Genomic DNA, 22,694 nt, shown 5'->3' on the forward strand with positions numbered 1-22,694 from the left:
AGTCTTGTTTTTAATTAATAGTAAGGAAGATGTCGCTTGTGAAGGGGAACCTTGGGTTCTCCCATGTTCGGATCTTGCTGGCATGGCTTTCTTCCAAATTTCAGAATTATTCTTGTGGAGAGAGGGAGGGTTCTTTTTTAAAATCCAAAATTTTGTATTAAACATATTAGTTCTCGTTACTATGCCCTTGGTAATGTGATTGCTGAATAAAACGTCATAATCTTTTCATAATCTTACTTCATGATAACCGAAATTTAATGAAGGAATTTTTTAATTAAAATCGAGTAATTGTGGGCATCAAGTCATGGATAATTGTAGAAAAAGCCCAGCCAGATAGTCCAATTGAATTCGATTTTAGATTTTATTAATATATTCAGAACCGCTTCAAAATTAGAATATTTTCTCCTAAAATTCTCTCCCTCCATTCTGCTCTTAAAACTGAGCAGGTCATGAGGAATATTTTGTTCTTTATAATGTGTTAGATTAATGATGAAGAACTAAATCATGGGATTTTGAAAACACTTTCATTAAAAAGAGTTCTTTTTAACTATTGATCAAAATGTTCTTGAACATGAAAGGGCCAATTTACTACTAGTTTAATATTAAATAATCTTTTCTCAATCTTTTCATAACCTTTCCAGAAAGTTTTCATATCTGTGTAAAAAAATGATATAGATTTTTTACACAAAATAAGCATTTTGAATGTTAACAATTTTAGAAAAAACTCAATAATTTTCAATTGACTAAAATTAAAAATTCTTAACATATATCCTCCACTAAAGCTCAGCAATATTCCAACTTAGCTATTGGAACTTCACTCTTTACTATGCAGTCACTACTGTAATTCCATAAAAAAAAAAAAAACAGAAAATAGGCTTGAACTTCACTCTTTACTATGCAGTCACTACTGTAATTCCATAAAAAAAAAACAGAAAATAGGCTTTCGAAAGTAGTATTGATTTGAGTATTGTATCAGAGTTCAAGGTGTGAGGACCTCTTTTTGGATTGAACCTATCAATAATATTTTGTAAAGGATTATCGTCTCTACCTGACCTATTGCCAATATTTTCATAATAATTAATTCAGTGTCCAAAGAATTATAAATAAGCGGATTATTTTCAGACTTGAGTGAAAATTCACTCGAGAACTGTGAATTCTTTGTTGATGTTTTCATGACCTATATATGATACAGGTCAGGATTAAGCAGTTGCGAAAATAATTATAATTTCCGATATTATAGACAATTGCGTTACGATAAAGGCGAGAGGAGAGAAGTAAGCAGAACTGTGGGGGAGAGCTGTTTGCAAGAGCCATGGTACCCGCCGGGCTTGTCCCTTAAATTGCGGGGACAAGGTAGGCAGCCTCCAACACTTCCCTTACTTCTCTCGCAAGTGAACCTTCAATCTAGAGAAAATGGGAACTGGTAATTGGTGGGAAGATGAACTTTTCTACAATCCTATCCTATGCTTTGTTCAGAATAATATTGCTAAAGGAGTTTCGCCCGATACGATAAAAGAGTACATGGCCGATTTCTTGAAGTCTTCTTCTCTTTGTGAGACCCGTAAATTGCTTTTTTTAAAGCTCTTTCCGAGTGAAGTCCCATCGAAGCGCGTAGGCGCCAATGCTGCATTAAACTGTGCTTCGGACATTATTTCTTCGCTTGTAAAGTGCGATTCCCAGAACATAAAGCTTCCGGACTTTGTTATCAAATGTCCCAGCGAAGTGCCAATGATCCCTGTTGATGCCTTCAGTGCCAAGGTGAACTCATGTCTTGAACAGCTGCGTGATATTGCCTCCAAGGTTACTGAAGGACAGTCTAAGCTTGTAGCCCCTACTCAAAATACGAAAAAACCGTCCTACTCTGTCGTTGTAAGAAACCCACCCCCGGAGCTCAGCGACCCTATCCTTCGCATGAAGAAGCTCGAAACGTTGGATGGTGATGACGGGATCGTGAATCTGAAATCTAAGCCACACAGCAGAAGCTGGGTTGTGATGGTACGTGATAAGCGCTCAGCCGACACGTTGGCTGCAGCTGTTACTAGCTCCATTCTAAACATTGAAACCAAAAGTAATTGATAAAAAGCCTTTAGCTGTTCGACGTACCCCATAACTATTCAAGAGCTGATTTAGAGGCCTCAGTAGAGGGAGCTATTAGTGCTAATCAAATCGGCAATTCTCGCACTTTTCGCCTCGAGTTTGTCGACGAAACCGCTCTGAACGCGGTACTGGAGTCGGGAATCCGTATTGGGTACGAAATTTTTCGCGCTAAGTCCTTTCAACCCATTCCGCGTCGATGCTTTCGCTGTCAAAGTACTGATCACCTGATTGGAGCTTGTCCCCGCTCACCGGCACATCCCAAGTGTTCCAGATGTTCGGGCCCTCATGTGAATTCCAAGGAAAAACCTTGCCAAGCCTCGCCAAAATGTGCAAATTGCACTATAGAACACGTAAGTTTTAGTCTGAAATGCAAAGTTCCCCGGTCATAAATGAATTCCCGGTCAACAACGCTAATAAATGAATGCTCAAACTCCGTTTAGCTTTGTGTCCCTTAATATTAATGGTACAAAAGACAAGGATCTACTGATTAGTGAGCTGCTTGAAAATGATATTGTGCTTTTACATGGGCACCTTCTCTCTAAAGTGAATGTTGATAGCCTTAAGCGTTTTCGGACTCATTAAACCTTCTTGAGAGCCGCCTAGAAAACCCGTGGTAGACCATCAGGAGGTCTGGCCATCTATTTCAGACATAAGACTCAGCCGATATTATTGCAAATCCCCCGAGCCTATTTAAATGTGTTTTAGCTTCGTGTCTCCAACGTCTTCAACGGTCAATTTTTTACAATGATAATTTAGGCATTAGTCACGTTGCATATGCTGATGATGTTCTGCTTCTTAGCCGGACAAAACATAGTCTGATTACCAACTTTGACCGGCTTTCAGCCGCACTTTCCACGGTAGGCCTTTCAGTTAATGCCTCCAAATGTGACTTTTTGTATTTTGGGAGTCCTACACCAGCATCACCTCTTTGCTTGGGTTCTTCAACTATACCATGTTCAGCAAGTATTAAATGGTTGGGTCTCTCTTATTCCACGTCGCTTTCGTCTTCTTGCTCCGCTGTTACGTCCAGCGTGGTGAAAAGTATGCGGGTTGAATACGCGAAAATTTCACCAAATCGTGCTCGGTATAACCGAAAAGGACTATGCCGTCTTTTTTCTAGTTTTTGTGCCCCTGCTTTTTTTATCTTTCTGGTTTTGCTTTCCTCCTTCGCAAGAAGGATACAAAGAAAATACGCTCAGGATATTTTAAGTGTTGCAAGTATTTGCTGCGTCTGCCTCGGTGGTATCGGAATCATACAGTAGTTTCTAAATTTGACATCGTTGATGCGCCCTCACGACTGAGACATTTATCTAAAGATTTATCCCTTAAGACTCGGCAAATGATTGGTGTTTTTGATCCTCTTTGGCCATTTTTTGATTTGAGGTAATTTACTTATGTTGTATGTTGTTATACTGTTATGTTATTTATGTTGTTATGTTTCTTTCTTTTTTTGTGTGTTTACTCCACATTTTAATGTATTTTGTGGGTTATAAATAAATTATTATTATTATTTTTATTAAAACATTTCCACAATACCAATTTTCTTCCAACTACTTTAGCCCCGATGCTCCTAAACATAGAGGCATTAAACTTTTTTCTCTTTTTAATTTCGCCGTAAAAGTTGTTACTTTCAGACCGGTTTAATCAAATGTAGCAAAAAGAGCTGGGGACTCACAAGGGGCTATAATAAAAGAAATAAAATGTCCTACAAATAGATAAGTGTAGTTGAAGGTTTTGAGACTTAATACCTTCCAAAATATAAGTGATTGCATCTGAAAACCTAACCGAATATCCTATATTTTTAATTATTACCAATTGTGACAGACTGACACAATTCAATGTCACAAGACAAATGGGGTCACTTGACTGGGGTCAAGACAAATTCACTGAGTAAAGGGTCTCAAAAACAGCTTAGCCAAAGGTACAGCTGTATTTTAATATCACGGCCTTTTCTTAGTTTAAATCCTGCTCAATATAAAACCTCGACAAATAAACTCGAATAAGGGACTAATCCTTGAAAAAACAGTATAAATTAATATTCATAACTATCTGAAGATTCCTAATGTTAGAGCAACTGGCCTAATAAAACCTAAAAAAAAAAAATAAAAGCTTGGGCCTTTCCTCCTCTCAAATGAGGTTATTTTTGGTTGTCTACTTTTCAGTAATACTTTTCGAGATTTGTATACCCGAGACTGTATACAGAGCATGGCTATCCAATTATAATTACAACAACAATTTGTAAGCCTAGGGTTAAAATATAGCCTGAAAAAAATTCACATTTCTAACTTATATACCTTATTTGTTCTATACTATAGAATTGTCAATGCGCAGAAGCACAAACACTATTTTGTTACAATATTAGTCAAATGAGCCCGCTTCACGAGGTTTTGATGGCCCTTGAGTATGTGTGATCTATACTAAACAAGGACTGTATCTTTTTGTTCCACCCCCGTGGCTTGTAACCTGAACCTTGTGCCCCGTTTGTGACTCTTTCGTCGGAAAAGTGTGGCTTTTGAGAAACTCTTCTTTATTCTAATTAGACAAATTCCGGAATCAAAATGAGCCCCAAAAAAAGAACAAAGACTTTAAAACTTCTCTTCGTGAATAGGTCAGCATAAAAAACAAATCAAAAATTGAAGGTATTGTCACACAGCTCATAACCACACTTCCACCCCAGCGTATTTAAAATTTTGTTACTGGTTTGTTTCCAAGATAATCTCGTATACGAACTGTGACCAATATTGCTGTTTTACTCTCGTATGCATCGCACTCTACTAATCTCCAATATGCTATTAAATTACTTATTAGAGGATTTTTACATGTAGTTTGCCATGTAAGACTGAGAAAAACTGACCTCGAAGACGAAGATTCAGTAATAGATTTGAACTGAAATATCGTTTTATTTGCCATTAATCAAAATTACGGATTGCTAAATATTTAATGTTAAGTGAAATACCGGAATTACGTTTAACATTTTGAGGTTTGTTTCACAAATGATTGTGAGTGGTTGAACACAAGTTAACGATCCTCATTAATTTTTCTCAATAGTTCTTGATCCAGTTATGCTAGTTATGGAAGCTATGGTTACAAAGTAAAAAATACCTAAGTTTTAAGGGATATTATGCTACCCATCAGATGCGGTTCTTCATTGATTTTCTGCAGTCTAGAAAGGTTATTTGGCTCTTTATGAATTAATTAGGTTACTCATCATTGTTCTAACGTACATGTAGAATGAGGTCACAGTATCATGTTATAAAATCTCACTCTGTATAATCCTTTTATAGAAGTAGAGAATTGTTACTGATTGGAGATGAATGGAAATATTTGTGGGGGAAGGCTAAAACTCATCTACCATGTAAACATAATCCCCTCCTTGGCTAAAGCCCCCTTCTTAAGAAAAAGGTTGGGAAAAGCATGAACTAACACTTAGAGCTAACCATCGAATATGGAATTTATCTCTGCGTCTAGAAAAAGTATCTTCGTAAGCTTGTGGCAGCTACAACCACTAGGCGTTACCAAGACTCAATATTAAAATTGACATATTCCCCTTCAGCTAATAACCTTATTAGCATAACGCTGTCTTATTCATGGTACTGATTCTCCCCTTTGAAGAAAAGGCTATGAATGCTCAGGACTGGTATTTGCGTAACACCACGAGGGACTTAGATCAATTTCCTAATTATGCTCCAGCATAGGGTTTCAGATGACAATGAGGCAAAATAAGAGGCCAAGGGTCTTGTAACACTTGAAGGATAAGTAATATAAAAGACCAAATGAGAAGCAAAAGGAATAAAATCAAAAGAGGTTTCTGGATATTATGTTTTGTCTCATATGGAGCATAGTGCATAAAATAAGGTTCATATACATTCCAGTAGCGCGTTAAAACTTTAATTCCAGGAACGCGATTTTCAATGACAAAGACATCCATATGTAGTTATAGCCCAACCCTAAGCAATAAAATTAATAAAACTAATAAAACAATAAAACTAATAAAACGATAAAATAGACAATAAAACTTAAAACGAACAGAAATTATTCCGTATATGAAAGGGGTTGTCCCCTCCTCAACGCCCTGCTCTTTACGCTAAAGTTTTTACCGTTTTAAAAAGTAGAGGTGTGAGAAGGGGTCAAAATTAATTTTAATAATTAATAATTTAATTAATTTTAATTAAGTTTTAATTAATTTATTTCTATAATATATACTTCCTGGCTGCAGTGCCTACAAATACTTTACACATTTGTGTTCCGAAGTAAAAAATTCCCCTCAAACGACTAGATCCAGTTGTAATTGGAGCGTGTGAGAAAGTATAAATTACACCTAGGGACTAACCACTCGGATTGTTCAGGAGTGATTCAGTCAAGTATTAATTAGTTGAAATCTGTTTAAACAGAGTTCAGAGAATAAGTAGCGTGCAAACATAAAACTGCCGGTTAATCCATACATATAAAAAATTATATTGTATAAATAATTACAAGAAGAATTGTTAAAGATAACCTGCACCTAATCGTAATTTTGAGTGAGAAACCCCTTAAGTTCAAACTTCTTATGTTTGTTTGGTTGAAGCAACGAAGAAAACTGATACCATTGTATTTGACCGAATTGCTGCCTAAGAAAAAGAATTGACAAGGGAGTTAAATTTTTGGACTTTGGCTAGGCCTTAAGGGCAGTACCCAAACTCTTATTTGTAATGATTTTTGTTTGTTTTAAGCTCGATTTGAACATGCAATTAAAGTTTTACCCGTTTAAATATTTATTTATTTATATTAGTGCCTGTTGTACGTTTGTTTGCTATGATTGTTTATTTAATTTTTGTTTATTTTCGGTTTCATCTAATCTTTAATAATAATTTCTGTCTTTGGGGACGACTTACTCACCCACAGTCCCCGTGGGAGGGGCTGCAAGTTACAAATTTTGACCAGTGTTTGCATATAGTAGTGGTTTTTGGGGAGTGTAGAGACGTTTTCAGGGGGATTTTTTGGTTGGGAGGGGGTTGAGGAGAGGGAGTTATGTGGGGGATACTTTCCAAGGAGGGATTTGTCACAGGGGGAAGAATATTTCCATAAAGGGGGCGCAGCATTTTCTAGCATTATTTAAAAAAAAACAATGTAAAAATAAATATGCAAAAGTTTTTTTCAACTGAAAGAAAGGAGTAGCATTAGAAATAAAAACGAACAGAAAATATTACGCATGTAAGGGGTTCAACTCCTCCTAATACCTCAGTCTTTACGCTAAAGCATTTTTAGTAATTTTAACTATTTATTCTACGGCCTTTGTGATTCAGGGGACAAAATTTACGCTTTAGTGTAAAGAGCGAGGCATTGACGAGTGGGTTAACCCTCTCATATACATAATAAAAACGTACGAATATAGAAGTTTGTTACGTAAGCTAATTCGTAAGTTGCATATATCTTTTACTAATGAAAACGTTCGTAAAAAACTAAAAGTTCTAGTTGCCTTTTTAAGTACCCAAAAAATTGGAGGGCAACTGGGCCTCCTCCCCCTCCTTTTTTCTCAAAATCATTCGATCAAAGCTATGGGAAATCCATTTAGCCAAATAAATAAATATGCAAATTTCGCCTTAATTATTCATCTGCGGAGAGCCGAAATCAAAACAAGGATAAACTAAAAACATTCAGAAATTAAATAAAAAAAACAAGTTTTTATAACTGAAAGTAAGGAGCAACATTAAAACTTAAAACGAACAGAAATTACCCCGTATATGAAAGGGGCTGTTCCCTCTTCAAAGCCCTACTTTTTACGCTAAAGTTTTTACTGTTTTAAAAATTAGAGTTGAAAGAAAGAGTCAAACTTTAGCGCAAAGAGCAGGGCGTTGAAGAGGGAACAGCCCCTTTTTTTTGCCGTAGCAAAAAATAGCAAATTTGCAATCTCCAGTATTCGTCGTCATTACCTCTAGGATTCGAATTGGCCTGAGGGGAGAGCCCGCAAATTTGGCTAGGAATAAATCACTGATTTTAATGTTCGCAGGATTCATGCCTAGTAAATGAAAGATTATAAAGTGAAACAAACATCTTTCCGTGAGGGCCGAGCCTCACTAATGTATTCAAGTGAACAATCAGTCCAAACTGTGCGAGGTCGGCCCAACTACTAATCCTGCTCTACACTAAACAGCGTAATTAACGCGCAGACAAATTATATCCAATTTTCTCTACACACCACACTTGGCTATCGTATCTAATTTTCTCAATTCAAAACGCCAAAAATCTGATTGTGTGATAAATTCAAGTATCAGATTGTACAATTTCTGTAGTCACTGAATTAATTCATGGCTAAGTAATCAAGTTCAAACAATTCAAAAGTTCAAACAGGTGTAATCCCTTGGAGAGCTAGTTCAATACTGCAGCATATCAGTATACTGCACGCATCTTCTTTGAATTAAATTCATTTTTTTCGGTAATCTCGGTTATAAAGTTTTTTTCTGGTATTATGAGAAATAGAAACATTCAGATCGAAAAGGTATTTTTAATTTTATGAATGGCTTAAGAATATTAAGTGGAAACTTTCAGGACATGATGAGGGGGATGTACAACTGACGAAAAGGCAATATGCGCATACTTCCTTATATGAAATTACTCCGTATATGAAAGGGGCTTTTTCTCTTCAACGCCCCGCTCTTAACGCTAAAATTTGATTCTTTCTCTTAACTCTACCTCTTAAAACAGTAAAAACCTTTAGCGTAAAGAGCAGGGTGTTGAAGAAGAAAAGCCCCTTTCATATACGGGGTAATTTCTGTTCGTTTTAAGGTTTAATGTTGCTCCTTACTTTCAGTTAAAAAAAATTGTTTTTTTATTTAATTGTTATAAAAGTCCGTGTTTTTATCGTCTCGATTATTAGTGGCTCGGGTCAGTCTTTACACTGCCCAAAATGTTTGAAAACAATTGACTTTTCAAAAATAGTAAATGTGTTTGCTCGCTCGTAAACGAAGACGTCTGATTTGATTCTTACCATAAAACCTGTAGTACAACTGAGGATTTAGAATTTTGGTAATTGAGAGGTAAAAATGAAAAGAGAGTAACTTAAAGCACAACCTTTGGAGAGCATAACTCATAGTTCAAAGATTTGAAATGGACTACAAGTGTTTCAAAGGGCTTAATTATTATAAATTTTTATTTTTACCGAAAGAGTTCGGAGTTAAAAAAAAATGTCGGGTGTTAACATATGTTATCGGGTGTGAACATATGTTTCGAGGGAAGGGATACAAAATAATTTTTCAGGGGGGGGGGTTAAAAACCTTTAATAAACATAAAATCCTCTAAATCCCTTCGACACGGTCTTGGGGTACTATTTTCTTTCTATTAATAATAACATTTTCTATTTTCGAGACCCAGTCCCTGGGACATAATTCAATTTCCTTTAAATAAATAAATAAATATATTCGCAAATTTAATGGCAGACCGTTAAGCCTCTACAAAACAAAAATCTTAACTTGCATTTCTTCTAAATTTGCACAAGGAGAAAATTTCACTTGAATAATATTCATCAACTTCCTTCTTGAATGCCAGTAGGTTTGTGGAGCAGATTACTCTTTCTGGTAAGTTGTTCCAATGCTGAACCACTTGGTTGCCGAGCGTCCAATGTCCTTGTAAAAGCGTTCCGTACTCACTTTGTACTGATGTCCTCGGAGATGATTTTTATTGAACTGCACGATTCTCTGGGCTGGTATGTTATCATAGGCTCCATTGCAGAGCTTGTACATTTCAATAAGATCACCACGATGGAATCTATAAGCGAGGGTTGGGATTTCAAGCTTTCTAAGCCGCTCTTCGTAGGGAAGGAAGCGTAACCTGGGAGAGAATTTAGTTATCCTCCTCTGAACATTTTCAAGAGCATCTATGTCCTTGTTGTAGTATGGTCTTGTAGAACAATGTCCATACTCAAGGATCGGGCTGACAAGGGACTTATAGAGCGTAGCAAGCATTTTGTCGTTCTCGCACGAGAAGTTTCTTCTGATCATACGAGCAACTTTGGAAGCCTTCTTGAGGACAGCTTCCTAGTGGCTACTGAAGTTCAGTTCAGAATTCACTAAGATGCCTAGGTCTCTTTCTTCTTTACTAAGAGTGAGTGCAGCAGAGCCAAGAGAGTATGAGGACGAGAAGTTTTATGGACCCAGAATGAGGATATGACTTTTCTGGGTACGGATTTCCATGATCCACTTCTTCATCCAGTCATCGATTCGATGGAGATCCACCTGCAGGTGGTGAATGTCTTCACATGACGAGATGACACGATAGAGCTTTGTGTCGTCCGCGTAGAGAAGGATTTCAGATTCGATGCCCTAAACTAGGTCGTTGATGTAGAAATTAAATAGAAGGGGGCCGAGGATTGACCCCTGGGGTACTCCGCTAAGAGCTTCCTCTTCGGTATTGCTGAGACAACCTTCTACGCACACAACTTGCTTTCTGCCAGTTAAGAAGTCCGTAATCCATTGAAGAAGACTGGATGAGGACCCGGATGAGGAGAGACCGTATTTCCTGAGCTTCTGAACGAGATGCTTATGCGGAACTTTGTCAAAGGCTTTCTTGAGATCCAAGTATATGAGATCAATCTGGAACCCCTTGTCGATATTTTTCTTCCAATCATCTGTGGCACAAAGCAGTTGGATTTCTGCAGATCGTTCCTTAAGAAAACCAAACTGCTTTTCGGTAAGTATTTTTTCTCGTTTTAAGTGTTCTAGGGTGTGGTCTGCAACAAGAGACTCAAGTACTTTACACGTGATACAAGTGAGGCTTATCGCTTTGTAGTTTGATGGGTCTTCTCGTTTCCCACCTTTGGATATTGGGACGACAATAGCTTTTTTCCAAATAGCGGGAAGCTCACCGAGTTCAAGAGACTTTCTGTAAATGTAGGCTAGTGGCTCTGTTATTACCGTTGCAAGTTTTTTGAGCAGTTTTGGATGTAGATTGTCTGGGCCTGTGGACTTGCTTGGGTTAATTCTCTGAGTTTCTTGAGAACATCGCTATGGTTGATCTCTATCGGTCTTATCGAGTCGCTTAGACCCTGAAATGGTTACTCGCGGCTAAAGTGGTCTTCGTTCTCAGGTTCCTGAGTAAAAACAGAAGAGAACTGGCTGTTGAGAGTATTTGCCTTGTCCGTGGGGTCGTGTACCAGCTTTTGTTTCACGGGATCGTAAAGAGACGAGACTCCACTTTTGTTTTTCCTTTTGCTGTTCACGTGTTTCCAGAAACGTTTTGGGTTTTCTTTCAAGGAGAAAGCTAATTTACGTTCTCTAAGCTTTCCTTCTCTTCTTGTTGCTTTCCGAACCCTGTTGAAGAGCCTCTTGAATGTTTTCTCTCGGTCGTTACTTTGTCGATTGCTTTTGTAGTCTCTCCATGCTTTTGTTTTGCTTTAATCAGTTCAATATTGGCTTTAGGTAATTCAACACGGGTGTATTTCTTGTGCATAGGAATAAATTGTTCTTCCATTGAGGCTGCAATCGTATATACAATCGAATAGAATACAGAGATCCTTAGTGAGAGACTGTTTCTATTCGTTTACTTGGTCTAGTGGATTGAAAACCAACGTTTAATGCCAGCAATTAAAACCTGCTAAATTCATTCTAAAGTTCGACTTCCTGTAAAGAATTTTAAGGACAAGCTTAAATAGTTCGACAGAAGGAAGCCTATACATAGGCTTCTATACATTCGGGAGGATTCTCATTGTCGCTTATCTTCTAACCACAGGTAAATTGCGCCAATGAGCAATTGACTTTGAAATCAACGCCAGCTCTCCCCCTCATACGGTCTTTTTCAATGGTGTAAATATTTTCTCAAATAAGAAGATTAGGACAAAACAAAAGTCACTAATATTTCTAAAAGAATTTATTAAAGAAACCAGTACATGAACTATATATTAGTAACATCAGAATTTTGAGCCAAATGAAAGAGCCTTTACCCAAGAAATCAAGATTTGACGGGGTAGAACATGTTTTTAACCAAAGTGAGCACACTCCTCTCTGCCTGATTTTTCTGTGTGTTTTTTTTTTTTTTTTTTTTTTTTACTAAGATCAGGAATAGCTTAGTTTTAATGAGTAAATTGTGACAATTTTTTTCTTTTATTTCTTTTATTTCGAAAGCTAAGTCAAGACCTGAAAACTTGGACTTTTTTTAGCCAAAATACTTATTTTTGCAAAAAGTAAGAGCTGGACTAAAAGGGATTGGAAGACAGCATGAGCGTTGAAATAGGGCTATGAAAGTTAGAACATCCTAAGAGACTTTGGAGGAGACCCAAAAACTTGAGAAAAGACCATGACAACTAATAAGATATTAAGGGAATATGGAAGACAGTAAAATGAGGGGAGGGGAGGCAAAGAACGTTGGAAAAAGACTAGACCTAGTTGCAATATAGAAGAGGATTTCATTTGGCGCAAAAGGAGGGTATAGGAGACCGATAAAGTTGGAAAGAGACTAGACCAAGTCACAAGGTAGTAAAGGAATTCGGATGGAGCAAAAGAAAAGTACACGAGACCAAGAACGTCCGAAACAACCACAACAAGTGGTAAGGTAGCAAAGGAAGCCAGATGCCTGACAGTAAGATTAAAACTGAGGGATCCCATTGATAACTAGGATGTTCATAGTATCTTTAAGTTCAACATCCCCTCCAAAATTCTCTGAATGTTTCAACTCGATACCCTTCCCTAACTGTTTTTGAAATATTAAAGTAATGCCGTTTGGACAACCTGGATCCATATATCGTCATTTAATTTTTGCTCAACATCTCTCTTAACATCCCGTGAAAGTTTCAACTAAATACCCGTGACAGTTCCTGAGATAAACATAGATACGCCCAGATAAACTTTTTGATGAGTTGTATACATCCAGTGTCTCTTTATTTAGTGTGATATCCCCATCAACATTTCCATGGATTTTCAACTCAATAAACCAAGCCATTTTTGTGATATTACAGTCAAGCCCTTTTGACAACATGGATGCCCTTTTTCCATTTTGACAATCAGTATACAGTTAAACTATTTTGATTTATTTCAACAACTCCTGTTTTAATAGTAAAATTTGTAGTAGTATTTCACAGTAGTAAGTCACATTCACAGTATTAGTAGCACTACTAGCAGTAAGAGTCACAGTCGCAAGTAATAACAGTAGTATATGCAAGTAGTGACAGTGGCAAGTAGTTCCATTAGCAATAAAGTTGCATTGATATTAACAACTTGCATTCATGCAGTCATAAGCAGTTGCGGTCACAGTCAAAAGTAGTCACAATCACAAATATTTGCAATCTTAAATAGCCACATTCAAAATTTTTCATAGTTGCAAGTAGTCATGGTCGCAAATTTTACAGTTTTAACTAGTCAGAGTGACCAGAAGTCATAGTCGGCAGTAGTCATAGTCACTTTCTCATGTACCGCTAGTCACAGTCACAGCCACAAGTAGTCGGATTCCCTAGTATTTGCAGTCAGAATAAATTACAGTTACAAGTAGTAAAAGTCATAGGTAGTCGCAGTTACAAATTTAAGTTGTCAAAGCCGTGTCCATGAGGAATAGCAGTTGCAAGCAGTCAGAGTCATATTCGAAGCTGCAAGCAGTTGGATTTGCAGTAACAGCAGCAGTAGCAACAGCGGTCCTGAAAGTTTCGGTGCCCGGTGGTCTTTGATTTAGTTAAACATACCCCTCAGCATTCTCAAAAGTTTCAACTTAATACCCTTAGTCTTTTCTGACAAACCAAGGATTAAACTGCCCTTCCCCCTTCCAAATGATAAATGTTTTGTGTGAACAATGAGCAGATTGCATAGTTTACATCCCTTTCAAATGGAGGCATAGTTATTAGTCCTTTTGAGTATTTTGAGTAAAGTGGTTATTTCGGGATTTAGATCTGAGTTGGGGGTGGCTAGACATCTAAAATAGACAAGGAGTATTTTGTCCTTCGAACACTTTTCAACTTAGCGTGAAAGTTTCAACTTAATACCCTCAGCTGTTACAGAGATATTGCTGACTCACCCTTTTGACAATCAGCATGCAGATAGCGTATTTTTTTTTTATGTTCAACATCCTCCTCAATATTTCCTGAAAGTAGTCACACATAGAAGTGTTCGCAGTCACAATTTGTTACAGTCGCTCTAGTCATAGTGCAGTTGTAACTTGTCGAAATTGTAGCCACAGTAGTATTAGTAGCGCTGGTACATTGCAGAGTAACTAATATACTGCAGATTTCCTCAATAGCCAATGCTCAATAGCCAATTTCTTTGGATTTATTTCAGGATCCCCGTCATTATTCCCCAAAATTTCACCTAGCTATATTTTAGAGCTGGAGGTGTAAAAAAAAATCCAAAATTCTTGGAAGCAGGTAGGGGTTTCGGGGCTGTTTGTATAGTTGTGTCGCCTTCCTCGGTAGGTTAAGATATAACTATTACGGTCAAATCTTAGATGAATAATTTTCCAGTTTTTCCATAAACAGAGGGATTCTTAGGGCCTTTTCTACGAAACACAGGATAAGTCAAAGTCTGTTAGGGTTTAAATTAACATTTAGACCTTTGATGGTCGATATTGTGAACTCACTGCAATTTTCTGAATATTTTTGGGTGGTATTATTTATTTTAGAAACACAATTAACGAAAAGACTATGAATATTTCCATTTTTATGGCAGTAAAAATGGAACAGAGGGGATTTCTCTGACAATTGAATATATTAAAATAATTTTTAAACTATATTAGCCTGCCATAACATGAAGAAAGAAAACAATCAAATATGGGGCTATTAAAGGCCAAATGAAAATACTGAAGGAAACACAGAAAGCGAATATTTCCAGAGAACAACCGCCTCCTTCTTCAGCGCGGACAAAATAATATGATCAAGGAAAAAGCAAAAACCAAAAAGCAAAAGGGGAAAGTACAACAAAACCAAAGGAAAAAACCGCCAAAAAATTAAATAAAATCAAACAGTTCGTGGTAACGAGCTGTAGTAAGGAGCGACCCGGCTCAATAGTAACCACTACTCAATAAAAAATTTTGTTAGCAATAGCTACATCAAAAGAATCACACTTTAGTGCTGATTTTAAATATATAAGTTTAATCAACTTTAGTCTTACCCATCAACAGTTACGAGCTTGAGAAAATTTGCCTTATTTTAGAAAATAGGGGGAAACACCCCCTAAAAGTCATAATCACACCATCAGATTCAGCGTATCAGAGAACCATACTGTAGAAGTTTCAAGCTCCTATCTACAAAAATGTGGAATTTTGTATTTTTTGCCAGAAGGCAGATCACGGATGCGTGTTTATTTGTTTGTTTGTTTTTTTTTTCCCAGGTGATCGTGTCGACCCAGTGGTCCTAGAATGTTGCAAGAGGGTTCATTCTAACGGAAATAAAATGTTCTAGTGCCCTTTTTAAGTGACCAAAAAATTGGAGGGCACCTAGGCCCCCTCCCACGCTAATCATTTTCCCAAAGTCATCGGATCAAAATTCTGAGATAGCCATTTTATTCAGCATAGTCGAAAAACCTTATAACTATGTCTTTGAGGACGACTTACTCTCCCTCAGTTCCCGTGAGAGGGGCTACAAGTTACAAACTTTGACCTGTGCTTACATATAGTAATGATTATTGGGAAGTGTTCAGACGTATTCAGAGGGATTTTTTGGTTGGTGGGGGGAGTTATTGAGAAGAGGGGGATATGTTGTCCTTACTTTCAGTTAAAAAACACTTGTTTTTTTTTATTTAAAACAATAAAGGACCAAAATTAAAAGAGTTAAAATCAAATACCTAACAACAATAAAGTGAATTATTCGCCAATATCCGCGATTGTACAAAATCCAAACAAATATGAACTGCCATTGACGGATACTAACGAACAACTGAGAAATAAAAGAAAAAAATCCATTCACTCAAACAAACGAAGCAGCAATTAAATAAATAGGAGACCTAGGTCACCTGATTCCTGATTTTAACCATCGCATTTCTTGCGGGTACCCTTTGAGACCTAAGGGGTTGATGACGTATTTGATTATAAGATTAGGGAAAGGGTTTAAGGTTTATTTTAGGGATTACAAAAGTCTCGGCTTCTCTTTTGAGAAAACCGAAATACGACTGATCTATTCTTAAATCGCCTGAATCTCTATTAAAAAAAAACAATTTTTTTTTTAGCTAAAAGTAAGGAGCGAAATTAAAACTTAAAACGAATAGAAATTACTTCGTATATGAAAGGGACTGCTTCCTCATCAACGCCCCGCTCTTTACGCTAAAGTTTGACTCTTTCTCTCAATTCTGCTTTTTAAAACAGTAAAAACTTAGCGCAAAGAGCGGGGCGTTGATGAGGAAGCAGCCCCTTTCATATACGAAGTAATTTCTGTTTGTTTTAAGTTTGAATGTCGCTCCTTACTTTCAGCTAAAAAAAACTTGTTTTTTTTTATTTAATTTCTGAACGTTTTTGAATCAATGCATGTTTTGATTTTGGCTCTCCGCAGAGGAATAATTAACACGAAATTTGCAAGTTTATTTTTGTTTGGCTAAATGGCTTTCTCATAGTTTTGATCGAATGATTTTGAGAAAAAAGGGAACGGTGGAGGAAGCCTAGTTGCCCTGGGATTTTTTGGTTACTTAAAAAGGCAACTAGAACTTTTCATTTTTTTTAAATGTTTTTATTAGTAAAAGATAAACGTAACTTGTAAATTGGCTTACGTAACGAACTTTTGTAATCTCATGTTTTTATTACATATATGAGGGGTTCACCCCCTCGTTAGTACCTCGCTCTTTACACTAAAGATAAAATTTTGTCCCAATTCATAAGAATAACCCCTGAATCACAAAAGCCGTAGAGTAAATAGTTGAAATCACTAAAAATAATTTAGCGTAAAGAGCAAGTTATTAGGAGGAGTTGAGCCCCTCATATGCGTAATAATTTCTGTTCGTTTTAAGTTTTAATGCTGCTCCTTACTTCCAATTGAAAAAACTTTTCATATTTTTGTTTCATTGTTTTTTTAAATAATGCTAGAAGATCCTGCGCTCCCTTCATGGAAATTTTCTTCCTCCATGACAAATTCCTCGATGGAAAGTTCCCCCAACATATCTCCCTCTTGTCAACCCCTCCCTCAACCAAAAAATCCCCCTGAAAACGTCTGTACACTTCCCAATAACCATTACTATATGTAAGCACTGGACAAAGTTTGTAACTTGTAGCCCCTCCCACGGGGACTGTGAGGGAGTAAGTCGCTCCCAAAGACATAGTTATAAGGTTTTTCGACTACGCTGAATAAAATGGCTATCTCAGAATTTTGATCCGTTGACTTTGGGAAAATAATTAGCGTGGGAGGGGGCGTAGGTGCCCTCCAATTTTTTTGGTCACTTAAAAAGGGCACTAGAACTTTTCATTTCCGTTAGAATGAGCCCTCTCGCAAGATTCTAGGACCACTGGGTTGATACGATCACCCCTGGGAAAAAAAAACAACAAACAAACAAACAAACAAACAAATAAACACGCATCCGTGATCTGCCTTCTGGCAAAAAATACAAAATTCCACATTTTTGTAGATAGGAGCTTGAATTTTCTACAGTAGGGTTCTCTGATACGCTGAATCTGATGGTGTGATTTTCGTTAAAATTCTATGACTTTTGGGAGATGTTTTCCCCTATTTTCTAAAATAAGGTAAATTTTCTCAGGCTCGTAACTTTTGATAAGCACGACTAAACTTGATGAAACTTATATATTTGAAATCAGCATTAAAATTCGACTCTTTTGATGTAGCTATTGGTATCAAAATTTCATTATTTAGAGTTTTGGTTACTATTGAGCCGGGTCGCTAAAACAGTAAGAAATCTTTTGTAAAATAATTAGCGTGGGAGGAGGCCTAGGTGCCCTCCAATTTTTTGGTCACTTAAAAAGGGTACTAGAACTTTTCATTTCCGTTAGAATGAACCCTCTTGCAACATTCTAGGACCACTGGGTCGACACGACCACCCTGGGAAAAAAAACAAACAAACAAACAAATAAACACGCATCCATGCCTTCTGGCAACAAATAAAAAATTCCACATTTTTGTAGATAGGAGCTTGAAACTTCTACAATAGGGTTCTCTGATAGGCTGAATCTGATGGTGTGATTTCTATGACTTTTAGGGGGTGTTTCCCCCTATTTTCTAAAATAAAGCACATTTTCTCAGGCTTGTAACTTTTGATGGGTAAGACTAAACTTGATGAAACTTACATTTAAAATCAGCATTAAAACGCGATTCTTTTTATGTAAGTATTGGTATCAAAATTCCATTTTTTAGAGTTTTGGTTACTATTGAGCCGGGTCGCTTCTTACTACAGTTCGTTGCCACGAACTGTTTGATCAGCTAACATCATAATTTCTTACTATTTTGCATCCATTCACTTGAGATAAATTCTTAGATACAACATTTCAAGAATCCATATTTCCATAAAAGAAAAAAAAATGCATATTTAACGTCGATGAATTCAAAGAGCTTATCTAAATGCAAATTTATTAAGGGACTATTTTGGGAGCACATGTTTTTTCTTGGAATTACAACCTCTTTCCCTTGCAAGGGTTTAATACCACACTTGGTGAAAATAAACTGAAACTAAAGAGAAAATAGATTGCATCAAACCGATTAAGTATTTTTAATTAGGCTTTTCATGACTTATCGCTGAGCATTCATGCGGTGTGGTTCTCGCTAAGATCAAGCTTGATTGGATGAGATTTCAGATTTGTATTTGATAAAAGCGGGCCCTAGTAATAACTGGTTTTATTATAAAACTGGACCCTTGTGAGTAAGTTTCGCGTGATGATGTTTTAGTACATAAGACAGGTAAAGCGGCATTATCGTCAGAAATTAGTAATGGCAGTGACAAAAGAGCATTTTGACCGGAGAATGGACGAAATGCCACAGTTAATTTCGAAGTTACAGACTGAAAATAAACTACTCAGAGCAGAAAATAAATTGCTCAAGACTGAGCTCGTCCATGTGAAGACTTCTACTTTGCGATCAGAACTATATGCAAGAAAAAATATCATTATACACGGAATTGAAGCTTCGCAAGGCTCAGAAAAATTTTGCCAGACTCTGGCCTCCTTTTTTTAGGCTAAGCTTGAAGTATCAAACGCTAACCAGATACGTATGAGTACCATTTATCGTATTTCAAAGAGATCTAGTCAACCAGAACCAGAGAGTGGTCTGAGCCTCCGAAGTGGGACACAGCGAAAAAAGTTGTAGAGCATATTTTTGTAAGCCAAGATGGCTTCGACCGGTCGGTGATCACGAAGGAGTGTGGAAAACTTAAGAAGACAGGGCTCAGTATATCGACGGACCTACCCGCGGAGCTTGGTAAAAGAAGAAAGGAACTTTTGTCATTAGGGTACAAGCTAAAAACATCTAAAGTGACAGCTGAGGAAGTTGCAGAAACTCGTCTTGTCCAACGAGGCGTCAGAATGTGATTGGATGTTAAATAGTCTAATTCACAGTTGGATGAATTCACAGTGGACGAAGTACCTAGATGAATGCTTTGACCCACTTAAAATGCCAACTATCCAACCCGTGGTCATAATTGTGTTTGTTCCTTTCTTTCATAACTTTTGTCAGTATAAGTTGTTTACCGATTGATTACATTTTTATGTTTAATTTCCCTCATCCTTGCCAGCGTCAGAAGTTGATTAAGCTCTCAAGCCTTCCTTAATTTTTTGTTGTATTTTATATTCCCCTCCTTCATACGTCCAATTATCCAAGTTATTCCATTTTATTTGTTTCGTTTTTCTCTTCCAGGGTTCAAAAAATTTCCTACGGGTGTGCGGATTTCTCATGGCTTTTGTTTCACTCCAAAATATAGCCTTGTCCCCTGGAAATAATTAGGTAAGTAATGAGTTCCTATCGTTCATCCCGGGGGCTTATCACTTCTTCATTACCACAAAATTATAAACGGTTAAAACAATTAGAGAATTCTTTTTTGGATTTGGAGAAAATTTTTGATGAAAAAATAAGTAATGAAAATGATATGCCGTTATTTGATAAAAGTAAACTTCCTATAAGCAAATATGTTGATTTAATAGACTTGACGAAGGGACACTCTGACTCTCAGTTCTTGGTGCTTCAACTGAACTGTAAAGAATTATGTTCGTCGTTTATGGAACTAACTTTAATGTGCCAACTACTGCAACCCAATATAATTGGATTGTGTGAGATATTCTTTACGGGACCAAGGGATAGCCTCCTAGATATCCCAGGCTATACACCAAAGTTTCTACATAGGAAAGAAGCTAGCAGACGAGAATTGGCTATTTATGCGAGGAATGAATATGCTTAACAACCAACTGAGCCGGAATGTGGAAGGCATTTTTGGATCACTTTTCCTTGAGCTATACGGGCCTTCTAAGACAAAGACATTGATTGGAGAAATATATCGTTCACCATCAGGTTCTTTTTCTGCTTTTATGGATATACTAACTCAGATTTTACAGCTGATAGGAAACCAGAACCAAGATGTAATCATCATGTGTGATTTTAAAATCAATCTAGCCTTTCCTCTAACAAACAACTCAGTGGATCTTCTCACTATTATGTCAGGATCTAATCTTTACCCTTCAACTACCAGAGTAACAGAAAATACAAATTCACTGATTGACAACATTTTTTCTTACATTATGTCCGGCGATGGTATCAGTCATCACTAGCGACACATCTGCTCACTTTCTAATGCACACTATCTTCAACACAGCGAGGATGTCAACTCCGCTCGTAAAAACTAACCAGCATCTACAAGCAATTTCTCAAAGAGGAGAATCTTAAACTGTTCAAACTGTTAAAAGAAGAGTTAAAAATTTTTCTTAGGACAGTGTCCTAGCAAAAGAAGATGTGAACAATGATTTTGAAACTTTCCACAATGCGTTTGTAGCTACATATAAAACATGATGTTTTAAAGAGAAACCAGAAACCGTGGAAAAAAAACACACCAATATGTCCATGGGTTACCGAAAGCTTACTAATGTGCATAAATAAGAAAAACAAGGGATGGGCAAATTACAGAAACCACCCAAATCGAGAAAACCTAGAGAGATATGAGACGTATAAGAAATGCCTATATTCAGTTCTGAAAAAAGCAAAGAGAGATTATGTGAATAACAAACCATCGGAAAGTGAGAAATATGGACGGAGAGTCCGGAAGGTTATTAATTCGGTTTTGTGACCAAATTATAAGAGAGCAGAATTGCCTTCCAGACTTTTTATCAAAGGAGAGGCTGTTACGGAACCCACTCAGGTTGAAAGAGAACTCAGTACATTTTTCGCAGGGATAGGAGGAATTACATCTAATTCTGTGAGATGTCCCCAGAAACCATGCAAGCATTACCTTAGCTCAGCATGCATGAAATCAATGAAAATAATTCCTGTGACATCAACTTAAGTAGAACTAATTGTAAAGATCTTGAAAGGCACATACGTATCTGGATTTGACCGGATACACACGATAGCCCTGAAAGCAGTCCTCCCTTCTATCATAGAGCCATTAACTTGTTTGGTAAACTTGTCTCTAAGAAGGGGTGTTTTTCCTTCGATACTAAAAAAAGCAAGATTAATCCCTCTCCATAAATATGGCCCTCAGGACGATCTATTGAACTTCCAACCCATATCAATATTATCTGTTTTTCAAAAGTTTTTGGAAAACCCTTCCAAAGACTACTTTATCATTTACTTGAAAAAAAAGGATTTTTTAATAGTCGCCAGATCGGCTTCATACCCGGTCATTCATTGAAAACGCTCTAGCATCCTTTAGCCTATTCATCAACGGGGCACTTGACCCAGATCTTCTACCAGGTACTACATTGGTTGACATTAAGATAGCATTTGACAGTATGGATAAAAAAATCTTACTGGGAAAGCTGGAACATACTGGAGTGAGAGGGATAGCCCTGCAATGGTTAGAATCTCACCTTCGAAACAGGTGCATCTACATTAGTGACGACCCAAAGAACGACACTACTGTGAAATTTGGTATGCCCCAGAGATCGATCCTCAGTTTCCTTTTGTTTTTAATCCATGTAAATGACCTAACTCGTATCCTTAACCCGAACCATGACGTTCCAAAACGCTGTAACCTAGGTTTTGATCAAACATCTGAGGACATTACTAACGAGCAAGACGAACTTATGGCGTTCACTAATACAATGACGTGCTGCGAACTCGACATGCCTTCACTTAAGCGGAAGCTTGAAAACATCATAGAAGAGACCTATCTGTGGATGGATGCCATCAATGTCGAAAAATCTTGCATCCTATTATTTTCTAAGGTAGGAGCCCTTCACCCGCAGATAACAGGAATTTTGATGTCTCGTGGAAAAGTTCAACGATCAACAAATGGATGAGCAAAATATTTAGGAGTAAGAGTGGATGAAAACCTTTCTTTTCTTCTACATCCATGCTGTAGAATTAAAGCTTTCAAGGTATCTGGGTATTATAAAGAAACTGAAGCACACATTCCCATGTAAAACCCTTACCCTTCTCACCAACGTACTCATTAAACCCCACATAGAGTATTGCGCAATGGTATGGCAGTCGACTTTCAAATTACATCTGAAAGAACTGGACTTCATCTACGAGAATGCCTTGAAGATCATCAAACACACAGAAGATTATCTCTCGCTGAAGT

The 22,694-nt window shown here is 37.1% G+C and overlaps 1 protein-coding gene and 1 long non-coding RNA gene across 4 annotated transcripts in view; one reads left to right on the forward strand and one right to left on the reverse strand.

The window, feature by feature from the left end:
* LOC136038665 (uncharacterized) overlaps positions 1 to 22,694 on the reverse strand; it is a 206,537-nt gene that overhangs the window by 129,136 nt on the left and 54,707 nt on the right. The window lies entirely within an intron of this gene.
* LOC136038669 (uncharacterized) overlaps positions 1 to 22,694 on the forward strand; it is a 58,458-nt gene that overhangs the window by 11,192 nt on the left and 24,572 nt on the right. Inside the window, exon 2 of the long non-coding RNA XR_010620264.1 lies at positions 19,820 to 19,906. This is a non-coding gene — a long non-coding RNA (uncharacterized LOC136038669). The remainder of the gene's footprint in view (positions 1 to 19,819; positions 19,907 to 22,694) is intronic.

This window comes from Artemia franciscana, chromosome 18 (genome assembly GCF_032884065.1).
Source record: "Artemia franciscana chromosome 18, ASM3288406v1, whole genome shotgun sequence".
Lineage (NCBI taxonomy): Eukaryota > Metazoa > Arthropoda > Branchiopoda > Anostraca > Artemiidae > Artemia > Artemia franciscana.